The 14,681-nt window shown below is 41.1% G+C and overlaps 1 pseudogene; it reads right to left on the bottom strand.

Annotated features, from left to right (window-relative positions):
- Positions 1-9,379: 9,379 nt before the first annotated feature.
- On the bottom strand, positions 9,380-10,819 carry LOC117064488 (annotated as a pseudogene).
- Between the last annotated feature and the right edge of the window lie 3,862 nt (positions 10,820-14,681).

Below are 14,681 nucleotides of genomic sequence, written 5' to 3'. Positions count from 1 at the left end.
AAAGAAGGAAAAGGGAAATTAATTACAAAATCAGAACTGTTTTTTCAAATTTTGGACAATCAGATCTTCCAGTATAAAATCTCCAAAGGCTCTCAACATGGGAAGCTGGAACTGCTTAGCTTGTCTGATTCTCTGGAAAGAAATGACAATATCACTGTGTTCACAAATCAAGACAAAGTGAGTGAACAGCTGATGTATGTTCAAGATGACTCTGAAACTGAGTGTGATGAGTAGTTCTTTGTTGTGGCCTCCACCAAAGGACCAGGGGGAACAGTCAGGGATCTTGACTCAGAGCATTCATCTACAGAAATAAAAGTCACCCTTTCCATTTGGTTAGAGAATGATGAGAAACCAGTATGCATGAGAGATAAGGTCTTTCATGTTGTGCGGAATGATCAGCACTTATTGACCCTGGCAGATCTCTGCTGCCATGACCCTGACTTAGATTTTGACGATGGGCAGTTGCTGTACACCCGGCGGGGCATCCCAAATGGGGATTTGGTGTGAGCCAGCGACCCCACTCATAAACTCTACCAGTTCAGGCAAGAGGACCTGTGGGAAGGGCATGTGCTTTTCGGGCATCAGAGTGCAGACTCGGCCCACTTTGTGCTGTTTGTGACAGATGGTGTCCACTACACATCGTCTGTTCTTGAGGTCAGTGTGTCAGACCCTTATGTCCAGATAGCCAACAACACGGGGCTGTTCATACAGAGAGGAAAGGATGGCAGCCTCACAGCGGCCAACCTAAGTATCACTACAAACCAAGATGTCAGAACAGACCACAAGACTGAATTCCACATTGTGCAGGCCCCAAAGCACGGCAGGATCCTGGTCAATCATTCTGTTTCCCACTCATTTTCTCAGGATGACTTGATGACATGTGATTTATAGATACGATGGTAGTGGCAACTTTGATGTATTCAACCCGACAGTGAAAGTTAAAGCCACATGCTTAGAGGTGGGAGTGGGAGTCTGTGTTCAAGTGTGTGGAAGGTCACCCACATCACACACAGGTTCTGCACATCAAGACTCTTGTAGTTGAAGAAAGAAAACCAGTAAAACTGAATACCGGAAGGCTCCAGGTAGATAATTATCCTATCCACAACACCAAGAATTCTCATTCTCACAGGCGTAATAATCTGTTTGCTTCTGAAAGCTATTTTTGTGATGATTTCTCCCCTGGTATTAGGAGTGAATTTTTAAAAATATAGATGCCGTTGAGAAGAAAACTTGGAAGGTTTCATGATTTTGATGCTACCAATTTTCCTATAGTTGGAAATGGAATGTAAGCAATGCTCAGGCTTATTTTAAAGCTGGGCTCACGTGTGCATACGTGTGCATGTATATGTTTAGTACAGTAAAAACTTGGACTAAGGAAGAGAGGTATATATTATGGTAAATTAAGAGATCTTTTATTCATTATTCATAGCAACACTGCCAATACTTCATTTGATTTGAGTTATTTTTATGATGTGCTGAAGCACAGTATAAAAACTTGGAGTAATTTAACAAATGTAAGAAACATTCCTAAGATAGCTGCAAACACTATATTATATAGTTTTTTAGTTCTGAATGTGGCTTTGTTTAGTATCCTGAAAATGATGGTTAAAACTAGCCTAGACCAGTGGAATGTCGGAGGTGAGACCAAAAGTCACCTGGTTTCCTGGGGCTCCTACTGGAAACTTCCAGCAGGCACAGTCATGCTGATCAGAGTTAGGAAGGGATGTACTTCTTTTGGGTAATGCTGTATAGGATGTGGGATGTGTAAGCTGTGATTTATAGCAACTGGCCACAAATGCAGGCTATTCTGAATCTACCCTCAGGACTGCAAACAAGTTTACTTTTTTGCTAGATGCAGCCAATAAAATTAATTAAAAATGAATTCAAATCAGAATGGGTTAAACAGTGAGTTTTGAATAAAAGTTTGAATAGTGAGTTTTGAATAAGAACTAGCTTTTTTGTTCGTTTTCAAGAGCTTATACTTAAGTTTCACCACAAGGGGGCATATGCAGCCCAATGACTACACATCAGTTATAATCAGATTTGAGATAGAGTTTGCTGAATAAAAAAAAAAAGTATTGAAAATGCTGAGCGAGTTAAAATGGGGGATGAAAACTTTCCTCTCAAGGTCTTACAAGTTTACTGACCCAACTGCTGCTTCTTCTACCTTCTTTCACCTCAACCTTCGAGTCCTGGGGTTTTTGCTGCTGTGAATGACACTTGGTTGATACATTAGTAGCTACTCAAGTGTTGCTGACCATTACTTTTTTTTGTGACCAGGGCCGATATTAAAAATATTGGCATGGGCACCAAAATAGACTCAGGTTTAAACTGTGTATCAACCCTAAGTACAACTTAAGCCAATTGTGGACGTTAATATAAGACAATGTGGTTATCAACAGTCTTGACTTTACATTTATTAATATGTTTTTCTTTTTGTGTCTATGTATTGTGTGTGTGAACTCAAGGCTGGGCATGAATATAATATTCCTTTAGAGGCAGTGTTCATGGTCGAAACTCCACCAATGCATCGATACCTCCAAAAATTTATACCAGAAGAAGGCAGCTTGGGTGCAGATGAAAAGTCCCCTTTGACTTTTACATAACCGGATGTGGAGGATGGCAATATCCTTTATGTGCAGACAGCCCCCAACCAAGAACAGGACTGTTTTTCCCTGGATGTGATGAATGGTTTCCAAGTTGTGAGCAGAGTCGAAATCTTGGTCGATATTGCGTCTAAGAGGATTCTTCTGCAGGTGCAGAATTTCTCAGTTCAAGAAGGTGGCTCCAGAGCACTTCTAGAAGACTACCTCAAAATTCCAAGCAAATATTTTGAGGGACTTGACTGTGAATTTGTTCTGCTTGAACCACCAAAACACAGTGATGTCAAAAGTTCTAATTTTCCAAGAGGAAAGCTAATGAAATTTATCGGGAAACAGGTAATAACTCTCAGTTTATGTAATTGGGAATGTTGGGTAGGAGAAAAAATGGCTATTTATTATTTAGATTCATGGGAATGATGGGACTTTGCAGGGTGTCTAGTCGACCTCCCAACAGATGCTAGAAGCCCTTCCACAGTATCCCTATAGAGAGGTCATTCAGCCAGTGCTTAAACATCTTCAGTGATGGGGAACTTACTATTTGCTGAGATGTGCCCTTCCAATGTAAACACGCTCCAATTTTTAGATAGTTATTTAGGCTGAGCTGAAATCTGCCATTTAAAAACTTTTTCTCCTAGGTCCTGGCTCTAGTACCCCAGATTTATTCTGTACCAGAGGTACGTCTGGTACAGAATAAAACATACGCCTCCTAGATTCATTCATAGTATGATTCTCTTAGAATCATACTATTCTGGTACAGAATAAATCATACACATCCTTTCATGAAAGCTTTTTAAGTATTTGAAAGAAAAGGTTATCAGATTTCCTTGAATTTTATCTTTTTGAGGTTAAACATCCCTAGCTTTCCAGCTTTTGCTTCTATGCCATGGGTTTCCTGCACTATCCTGGTTGCCCAGTTCTAGATGAGTGCCACGTTGTCACTATCCCTCTCAGCAATGTCGGGGTAATGCCCAGGTATTTAACACAAGTGTGCTTTAATCATTGGTGGATTTTTTTATTCATTCATTTTCTCACTCAACTAACAGATGCTTACATGGTACATTTTCCATATCACACCCTATGATGAACATAGCTCTCGATAGTTAAAATGGTCCAGTCCCTGCAATCAGGGATCTGGGCACAATTGCCGATTTGGCATCCAATCAGCATAAAATAACCAAGGACAACTGCAGGCTGCTGTCATGTTTCTTTGCTTTGGGTTAGAATGGTCTTATTGTCAGACTGCACTTTCTTATCATGAATAAAAGAATGATTTCCATTACTTTCTTTTTAAATGCTGAAAAGTAACTTGCAGGTCCCCATCATTTCCTTTATAAGACCCTAGGAATATACACTCTCCAAGTTGGAAAACATTAACAACCACCTACCATTTTAGAGTGTCTTTGTCTAGTCAGCTAAGAACACATGTTTGATGCTTCATTTTGCTTCTAAGAATTTCAACGCATCCATTGATTTGAATCAATTTACTAAACATCCTGTTCGAGTTACTGTGTGCAGTTACCATGGTCAGTGAAACATATTCCTCACCCTCAAGAAATACTGCTGAGCAATCAGGGGCACCAGGTTTAATATAAGGTGCACTTTTCTTGCCTCTCACGTTGCATTTTCACAGTGGTGCAGTGGGAATAAAGATGCTAACTGAAGCGCATAGGGGAACCTTCACAGAGGAAATACTGTTTCAGCTAGACTTTGAGGAGAGAGTGAAAGAGCAGGGAGCTAACAAAGGAGGAAACAAAGAAAAGCAGGGCAAGCAAAGGGAACAGCATGGCCAACAGCATTCTAGGTGGATGGGGAGTTGTCCAGGAGGTGGAGGAGTGGCAGAGTGCACTTGGAGCTAGTCTGTGGAGGAGTCCTCCCCTTTGACCACAGGAGATGTAACCTGAGTTACACGTCAAGGAGGCTAGACTTAACCAGGGGACTTGGGGAGCCCTGGGGAGAAGCAGAGAATGCTGAGGGTTGGAAAAGACCTTAGACATCAGTGCTTCTCAGTGGGGGTCTAAGGGAGGGTGACGCTTTGGCGACCTCATGCAGGTGGGGTCCCAGGGAAGGTGATGCCTTAGTGACCTTGTGCAGGTGTCTTTCAGTCATGGCTTCTCCCTCAAAGGCTGGACAAACCCATCTAAGACCATTTCAAACCTGCTCCGCTGTGAGTTGAATGGAATACTTCTCTAAAAGTAGTTTGTAAATTGTAGTCCTATCTTCTGAGCACTAAATTTTGGTCCGATCCTGGTCAATTCAATGATTAATTGTGCTTTGTAAGAGGCATGTATTTAAGAATGACTGGTTGAAATGTATGTGTCGAGATGCAGGTGTTCCCTATGCATCTGCTGTGACAACATGCTGTTTATGTTATCAGTAGCCTTGTTCACAGAGAAGAGTCAAAGTCACGGGTCCCTGCTTTTGAGGTGACCCTTTCACATTGTCTCTCCCTAGATGACTCCTGGGGTCACCAAGTTTTGAGACACAGTCATTTTCACTTACAGTGACTCTAACCTCTAAAAACTAGTGGCTGCAGCCTTTAGTGACTGGGAGAGGGAGATTCCCTGGCCATTCTTGCCCTTCATTCATTCAGCAAATAGTTTTTGAATATCTGTTTTGTGTCAGGGATGCCAGTTCTAGGTACTGGGGATAAATTGGTGAACTAACCAGGTGATAATCCCAGCCCACAGGGAGCATTTTTCCTGATGAGGGAAAGAGAGAGGCAGGAAGAAACAATACATAAAATAAATACATGAAATAAATGGCATGTTGAATGCTTTATGCGATGGAGAAAAATAAAGCAGGAAAGGGAGCTAGGAAGTGCTGGCAGCTTTACTGAAGTGTGTGTGTGTATTGACATTCAGTTTCTAATAGAGTGGTGAAGGAAGGCACCGTTGAGAAAGCAGCATCTGAGCAGACCCCGGAGGAGGTGATGGATAGGTAAGCTAAGTGTATATGCAAAAAACATTCAGGCAGAACAACAGCAAGAGCAACAGCTTTGCGTGAGGAGCACACCTGGTGTGTCCAAGGAGCAGCAAGTCACCCAGTGTGGCTGGCGCTGCAGGCATGGTGGGGAGCACAGCAGATGAGCCAGCAGATCATGTGTGGGAGGGCCGGAGGCTTCACCTTTGACCCGGAGTGAGGAGTGAGAGGGGAGCACTGGGGGATGAGAAGGTGTGACCAGAGGAGCGTCAAGTATGTCCCCGAGCAGAGTTGGTGACAGGGGACCAAATGCTTTTGAATCTGTCAAGATTTTCCATTAGTTTGTTTTATCCTTTAATTTCAGGCCAGCAGATATTGTTCTGGTTTTAGAAGTCTAGGGATAGACAAATCCCCAACATACCGTCTCTTTGCCTTCAGATGAATATTATTAAATGGCATGTCATTTTGGGAAGTGCCATTCCATTAAAGAAATGATGTATTTTTCCAGGAGAAATACTCTGAGCATGACTGGTATTCAAAGGTTACATTCCTATAGTGCATTAAAACTTCTCCCACCTTCTGCTCAGAGCCATCTTCCATGTTTGTTTTCGAATAGCTTAAGACAGCATGTTCCAGGAGCACACTCACAGGCCATGATCTGGAATTCCTTTGCCCACAGAACTCCAAAGAAATTCTCATAGCACCTGTGTATGAGTGGACACAACTTTCTCTTGAGACCCTTCATGAACTTTTCAACTCTTGTCAGAAACACCTCTGAAAGATCAAAAGACTTTGCTCAGAGGAAGTACGCCACAGGAATGGGCGAAGTTGAACTATTAAAAATTTTGGCTGTATTTTATCAAAATAAACACAATCCCACATACTTTTTCAGAAGTTCTGCTACTCTTGGGGTTTGGAAGTTCTCTGCTGTATATTTGGATCACAGACTCACTGCAGCTAAGTTCCCTTTTAGTTTTATAATCCTCTTGGTCTCTGATTTTGATTCTGTGCTCTTCAATATCTCCATCCGGGTTTTAAAGACGTGAAAGGCATTTTGATCAAAGTTGTGGTTATGACAAATCCAAGAGGAATAACTAATTCTCTGGAGGACGATTTCAGAGCAAACATTAAAAGGATGAAATCTGACCAGTCTGGGCAATGTGGTGAAACCTCCTCTTTACCAAAAATACAAAAAATTTCCTGGGCATGGTAGTGTGTGCCTGTCTTCCCAACTGCTTGGGAGGCTGAGGTGGGAGGAGCGTTTGAGCCCAGGAAGTGAAGGTTGCAGTGACCTGAGATCATGCCACTGCACTCCAGCCTGGGTGACAGAGTAAGACCCCATCTCAAAAAAAAAAAAAAAAGCTAAAATATAACAGAAGTAAAAGTAAATGGTTGCATTTGGATTATTATAGAGAGGGAAACCTGTATTGTTAGAGTAATTTGATTTCGATGTAATTCTTGACAGTCTGTCCACAGCAGGTGTATGTTAGCTAGTTATGCGTAGCATCCTTTATTAGTTGCACAAAAACCTATTGTATTCTGAAGGAGAAGAAGCAGGATTATAGGAGTATAACCTCAGTAGGAAGTATAACCTCACATACAAAGAACAATTAAAGGAGCAATGCATATTTAGTTTAGAAAAGAGAAATTTGGGCAAACTTAATAGTTGCTCTGGTCCATATGTCTCTAAAGGAGAAATCCAAGCAATGGATGAATGGAAGTTTCAGAGCTGAAATTTAACAGTTTGAATTAAATTTAAAACAAACAAAGCAATTAGCAACCTCAAAAATTAGTCACTCACAATACACTTTCATGTTAGAAGTAGCACTTTTACCTCACATATTCTGATGATCAGTCCAGCATTCTCTCTGCTACACCACACTGCTCAATCGCTTTGTTCCTCCTTAATCTTTTTTTTTTTTTTGAGGATGCACAGGGAACATTCAATAAATTCAAGAGGAATTCAGCCTCACAAATTATGAAATATTGGGAAATCATTCATCATGTAAAAACTGGATATAAAAAGAAACCTTTCCTCTGGAGATAGCCTCTTCAAAAAATAAAAAATAAAAACCTACAGCCAAGACAATAAAATGGAGCACATATGTCAGCAGAATTGCAGACAGTTATGCTGGTATTACTACTTTTAGTTGGTGTTGTGCTGGATGTTGAAATCAGTCCAGTAAAGCAAGAAAAAATATATAGAGAGATAAAACCTAACTACTAAAGTGGAAAAATAAGAGCCATTATTTACAGATTATGTGATTGCCTATGTTAAAAGGGAAAAGAATAATATTAAGTACTTTGGACTGAACAATAACTCCCAAAATTCATATGTTGAAGCTCCAAATCCCAGTGTGACTGTATGTAAAAATAGGATCTTCAGGAAGTATCATGAAATTATGTTGAGAGATGGCAGGGAGGAGACAGAGAGAGGAGAGAGGAAAGAGGAGAGAGAGAAAGAGAGAGAGACAGACTGACCAACCTATTTGTTGGTCTCCATCATGTAAAGACATGAGGAAGTGGGCATTTACATACCGGGAAGAGAGCTCTCACCAGAAGTTGACCATGCTGGCACTCTGATCTCAGACTTCCAGCCTCCAGAAATATGAGCATATAAATTTCTGTTTTTAACCTCATTTATTTAAAATTAAATGAATCTGTAAGCCATTTGGTCTGTGGTATTTTGTTATGGTGGCCTGAGCTCATTAAGGCAGATTTTGGTACTGAGAAGTGAGGTATTGTAATTAAAAATAAACAAAGAAACAAAAAGCTAAAAATGTGAAGCAGCTTTGAAACTGACAAAGGAGTAGAAGCTGGAAAAATTCTGATGTGCAAGCTGGAAATAAGGTTGGTAAGGGTGATTCTGGTGAGGTGTCATTGGGGAATGAGGAACATGCCATTGGGAAATGAAGAAAAGACAACCCTTGATACGAAGTGGTGAAGAACTTGGCAGAACAGTATTCTAGCATTTTGTGGCAAGGTAGAGCTTGAGAGAGATAAAATTAGGTATGTATCACTAAGACCTGTAATTAAAGTGTTAAAGTACACAGGAAATTTCATTCTTCCTGACTGCTTACAGGAAAATGCAAAAGAGGAGATTTGAATTGCAGAAGAAATTGTTAAGGAAAAAGGAACAGAGCTTGGAGATTTGGAAAATTCTCAGCCTATCCATACGGCAAAAAATAGAAAACTTGTGCTAAAGAGAATCCTGAAAGTGTGGCTGAACAATCATCTGATAAAGAGATCATGAATGAGATTCATGGACTGTATCAGCCATCTTAACAGAAATGAAGAGAGAGACTGGATTATACTAGAAGAGACATTGCCACTTAGATTGTGCCACCTAAAATAGACATACAAGGCAGAACAAGCAAGGCTGTCACAGTTCTTAGATTTTACAAGAAGGGGACACAGAAATAATCGGCTGTGAAAGTTTACTGGCAGTTATGGATGGTTTCATTCCTGCCATGCTCTGCAGGATCTGTGGGAACAGAAGAGACCTTTGAAGGAGCATCTTTTAACAATCCACCTCTGGGGCTTACATCATCTTGGCTCCTGGTAAATTTTGACATGAATGTGCCACACTGGCAGCTACTAACCAACAGGGGCTGGGACCAGTCTGCGTGATTTATCTCATACAGAACTTGTTAATGCTATGATCTTAGGAATCTAATCACCAAGGTGAGGCAGCCTGCAGTACTGACCTTACCATCCATGACCTTTCTTCACAGATACCCAGACTCAGGCAACCATGAAGGAGTTGTATTCAGAACCTGTAGGTTTAATTTCAGACCCTCGGGATGTCATCTAAGGCCAATCCATGAGCCGTTGAACCTCCTCAAGGCATTTAGGACAAATCTGATAATCTTTGGTGTTATTGCCAATAATTAAAGATGGCAACTGATGGGCTAAATGATAACACTCATACCCTTACATTCAAAGGGTTTCTCTGCAGTGTGAATTCTTTCATGTCTACTTAGGTGTGAGGAAACAGTAAATGCTTTCCCACATTCTTTACATACGAACGGTTTCTTTCCGTTATGAGTTCGCAGGTGAACATTAAGGCGTGAGGAATACAGAAATGCTTTGCCACATATCTTGCATACAAAGGGCTTTTCTCCACTATGGATTTTAAAATGTTTACCACGACGGGAAGAAGTAATGAAGGTCTTCCCACATTCAACACATTCATAAGGCTTCTCTCTTGTGTGAATTCTTGTATGTTGAATAAGGCTTGTGGGCATAGTGAAGGCTTTCCCACATTCATTACGCTGTTAGGGTTTCTTTCTACTGTGGCTTCATATGTGTGTAGAAAGGCCCGAGTACCGAGTGAAGGCTTGGCCACATTCCTTATATTCGTAGGGTTTTATTCCAGTGTGAGTTCTTACATGTTCAATAAAGTTGATTTGATCTAGTGAAGGCTTTCCCACAGTATGTACACTTGTTGGTTTTATTCCAGTGTGAATTTGAATGTGATCATTAAGGCATGAGGAATTTCTAAAGGATCTTCCACATTCTTTACGTTCAAAGGACTTCTCTCCTTTTTGAGTTTTCACATGTGTATAAAGTTGAGAAAAATTAGTGAAGGATTTCCCACGTTTCTTAGTCTTTTTGGATTTCTTTCCTATATGAACTGTTACACACTGCTTTAGGTGTGAGGAAGCTGTGATGGCTCTCCCACATTCCTGAAATTCAGAGTTTCTCACCAGTGTGGATTTCCATGTGATTATCAAGGCTCACAAAATACTTAAAGCCTTTTCCACATTCCTTGCATTTGTAGGATTGTCTTGCATTGAGAATTTCAAGATGTACAGCAAAGCCTGCAGTTAGAGCAAAGATTTTTCCACATGGATTTAATTTGGAAAGTTCCTGTCCAGTAGAAGCTTCCTTGTGCACACTGAGGACATCTTTTCCATAACAATTACCCTGAGAAGTGTTTCCTCCATTCTGAGCTCTCACGTGTGTCTTAAGGCAAAACTGTTCACTGAAGACCTCTCCACAATTCTTACAGTCACAGAGTTTCCATCCACTGTAGGCTCTTGTCATTCATATCCCATTGAATATTTGATTCTTCAAAAAACCCTGCTGAAGTGATGACCATTTGGTTCTAGGATGTATTTCCCTTTCTGATAACCATTTGCCAGGTAGTCCACCACCATCCTTTCTACCTTTGTCTTTTCTTCAAAAGGGCAGATTGGTTCCCCAGAAAAAAACCCATGGGACAAATCATTGGCTGCCATCCTCTGAAGCTGATGGTGCAATGTGCCTCAATGCTCCCTTCCTTGATGCCAAGATCGCCTCTGGGCAGCTTATGAATCTAGGTGGATAGAGGCAATCTCCATTCCTCTTCGTACAGGGTTATTTGCGGTCCACAGCTGGGGTGGACTCCACCACCATAAAGGCAAAACCACACTGACCAAGCGGAGCCAGTGCTGGAAAAGCTGTTCCTCCTTAATCTTATTTCTAGGATGCATATCATTTCAGAAAAACTATACCATCCATCACAGTTTGCACTCTGATTATCAGACTGAAACTTCACAGGATGAGGACGTGCTTTTGTGTTTTAGAGAGACTTTAAAAATTGGGATTTCTTTTATTGCCATTTGTTCATATTTTTAAGTCACGTTTCAGCAAACTGGTGATTTTGTGGTTTGTTATAGGTGGAAAATGAATTGATTTACTATGTTCATGATGACAGCGAGAAGCTTCATGACAATTTCACCATCTTTGCAAATAGCTCAGAGCTTGGAAAACACTCTTCCTCAAACTCTTTTTGTGACTGTTGAATCTGTAAATGATGATGCTCCGGTGGTAACAGCCAATAACATCCTTCAGGGAAGTGCTACCTGCTTTTGACTTATCGTAAGAACCTGAGGGCTACCAATTTGATTTTTCATTTATATTATTTCTAATGATAAATAGTAAGACCTATGACTCTGTGTATATAGTTGACAAGTTCCCACTGATTTTAAATAAATATTACTTATTACTTGGGTGTTCTGCTGGGTACCGTTGGGAGACGAGAAGGAATCACAATGAGTTACTTTCCTATTCTGTTTCATAAGCAGCACCACCCTGAAGCATGGCTGTTTCAAGGCAGGTGAGGGAGGTGCATGCATGTGGGCAGCCTCTGCCAGGCTGGCAGCATCGTGGTTAAGAGAATGGCTCTGTAGTGGATGGATAGATCTGGGGATGAGCCCTGGCTCCCCAGTATTAGCTACATGACCTTGGGAAACTTACTTAGTCTGCTAATTTGCTTTCATATGAGTAGGGGGAAATGGAGGCAGAGCTGTGCGGATTAAATGATAAAATGATGTGAAGCTCTCATGCAGTGCTTGATGCATGGTTAAGGCTAAATGATAACTCTTATTACTAAAAAAAATACTCCAAGGCCATATCAGTTTTTGGGTAAAATAAGGACACTACTGAGTCATGGGACAGTATTTTTCTGGTTCTGGCAGCCTCAGTCTCCCTTTGCTGGCAGACGATCCCCCAGGGCTACTTCCCAAGTGCTCACAGTAAGTACCTCTTGGTTGTGCAGGGTGTCTGCCATTTTACACTTCTCCTGAGCAGGAGCCCCGAGGTGATAGCTGCTGATGTGGCTTTTGTTGCCCACACAGAGAGGATGATGTGCTGGAAGCCTCCTGACACCAGTGGCTCCATTCCCTGCCACATCAACACTACCTGTTACACCAGCACCACCAGCACTGAAGCTGGCAACCCCTTCCATGCCAATTTACACTCAAGTATCCAAAAACTTCCATTTAACAGATTTTTGTGGTTTTCATGTACTGTTTCTTGCTGTCTCTTCTTCTAAGGACCTGTGCATGAATCCATAAGACAGGCTTGAAGAAAAACCGTAACTAATACAATAAGTGCTCAAAAAGTAAGTATTTGCTGTAATTATGTGTCAGGTACTTCTCTAAGGGCTTAAGCCAGCTGAGATATGTGCTACCATTTGTCTTGTTGGACAGATGAGGGAACTGCATGACCGCTGAACAACAGGCTGAGGATGGAAGGACAGTATGGAAGCCTGATGGCTCCTACATGCCTCTGTCCATGGTCTCCAGCAGTGCCTAACACAGAGTAAACAGGAAATATTTGTTGAAGGAATGAATGAATGGAGATATAAACCATCAATTCCCCCAGCATTGGTCCATGTTTTCTAGACCAGGTTTCTATCTTGACTCTCTTCCTTTAGTGTGACTGTGTTTCTGGGAGAAGCCTTAGCCTCTCACACAAATGAGCCCATAGTGGGCTCATTCATCAAGTATGTCAAGACTTGGGAATCTGAATGTGTTCAACTTGAAATTTGGTTGAGATGAATGTTCCCACATACATATTTGGCAATTTCAGCCTTGTTTATACTGCTCATGAGGGTCAATGGTTAATAATAGATTATTTAGAAGGTCAGAGGAAGTTGTATGGTCAGAGGTGCAGAAAAGGTGGATGTGAGAAAGATTCTGTGGTTCTGTCTGGCAATGGTGACTCCCTTTGGGTGACAGAGAGCTTGAATATGTGGTGGGGCTTTTTTGCTATGACATTGACTGGAAGATGCTACTGTATTTAATGCCTGAGGGCCAAGGATGCATACTATTTTCAGTGTATGGGCTAATCCTACAAAATGAAGAAATGACCCACCCAAAGTGTTGATAGTGTCCGGTTGAGAAATACTCCAGGAAGAGAACTTGGGAATTATAGTACACAGGCCCCATCAGGCTTGCTGCCTGCTTGTTTGCATGGTCTACAAGCTGAGAATGGTTTTTATAGATGAACATTTGCAATCAGTTTAATTATAGGAAACATTAACTTTGAAGCCCATGTAAGCAAAATGTTTTCCCTCAAAAAAGAATTCCATTTTTCTCAGTAGTAGGCGTCTATTACAAAAACAAATTGCATTCAATTATTATTATTATTATTTTGAGATGGGGTCTTACTCTGTCAGACAGGCTGGAGTGCAGTGGCACGATCCCAGCTAACTGTAACCTCCACCTTTCAGACTCAAATGATCCTCCCACTTCAGCCTCCTGAGTAGCTGGGACCACAGGCACATGCCACCATGCCTAGCTAATTGGTTTTTATTATTTTTGAGAGAGGTGGCCCAGTCTGGTCTCAACTCCTGAGTGCAAGTGATCCTCCTGCCCCAGCCTCCCAAAGTGCTGGAATTACAACTGTGAGCCGCCACACTTGGCTCAATTATTATTATTATTTGAATTTTATTGGTAAAAAATTTGTGAAAAAACTTTTTTCTTGTTATGTAAATACCCATAAAATATCCTCTGTTTTGTCTCATGGCCCCAAAAGCCTCAACTTAGTTCTGGTTTTTCATAGAAAATATTTGCCAGCCCACATATATACCATGGAATACTATGCATTCACTAAAAAAAAATTAGTTAATGTCCTTTGCAGGGACATGGATGAAGCAGGAAGCCATTATTCTCGGAAAACTGACACAGGAACAGAAAACCAAACGCTGCATGTTCTCGCTCATAAGTGGGAGTTGAACAGTGAGAACACATGGACACAGGGAGGGGAATATCACACAGCAAGGCCTGTCGGGAGGTGGGAGTAAGGGGAGGGAGATCATTAGGACACATATCTAATGCCTGAGGGGCTTAAAACCTAGTCGACAGGTTGATGGGTGCAGCAAACCACCATGGCACATGTATACCTATGTAACAAACCTGCATGCTCTGCACATGTATCCCAGAAGTTAAAGCAAAAAAAAAAGAAAGAAAAAAAAAGAAAAAAAAGAGAAAATATTTGCCAACCCTTGCTATAGACCAGCACTATCTGGTAGAACTTTGTGTGGTGATAAAACGTGGTATCTGTGCTTCCAATACAGTAGCCACCAGTCACATGCAGTTGGAAAGTAGTTGAAATAAGACTAGTATGATTAAGGAATGAAATTTTAAATTTTATATAATTTAAGTAGTTTACATTAAATTTAAATAGTCTCATCTACCTAGTGGCTACTGTATTGAACAGTAGTATTCTAAACAGTAAGGGATGGGGCAGATTCTGGTAGGCAGAGGCAAGAATGTGTGCAAAACTACATTTACAGGGCAGGGTGAAAACCAACCCACTAGAATCAGAGATCCATGTTTCACAGCATAGGCTGGAAATGAGGGCCTTGGATTCTAGGAAATGATTTGG

The sequence above is a fragment of the Trachypithecus francoisi genome, unplaced genomic scaffold (assembly GCF_009764315.1).
Source record: "Trachypithecus francoisi isolate TF-2019V2 unplaced genomic scaffold, Tfra_2.0 Lachesis_group2, whole genome shotgun sequence".
NCBI lineage: Eukaryota > Metazoa > Chordata > Mammalia > Primates > Cercopithecidae > Trachypithecus > Trachypithecus francoisi.
Note: the sequence above shows the minus strand (reverse complement) of the source record. Positions and strands in the feature narration are given on the sequence as shown.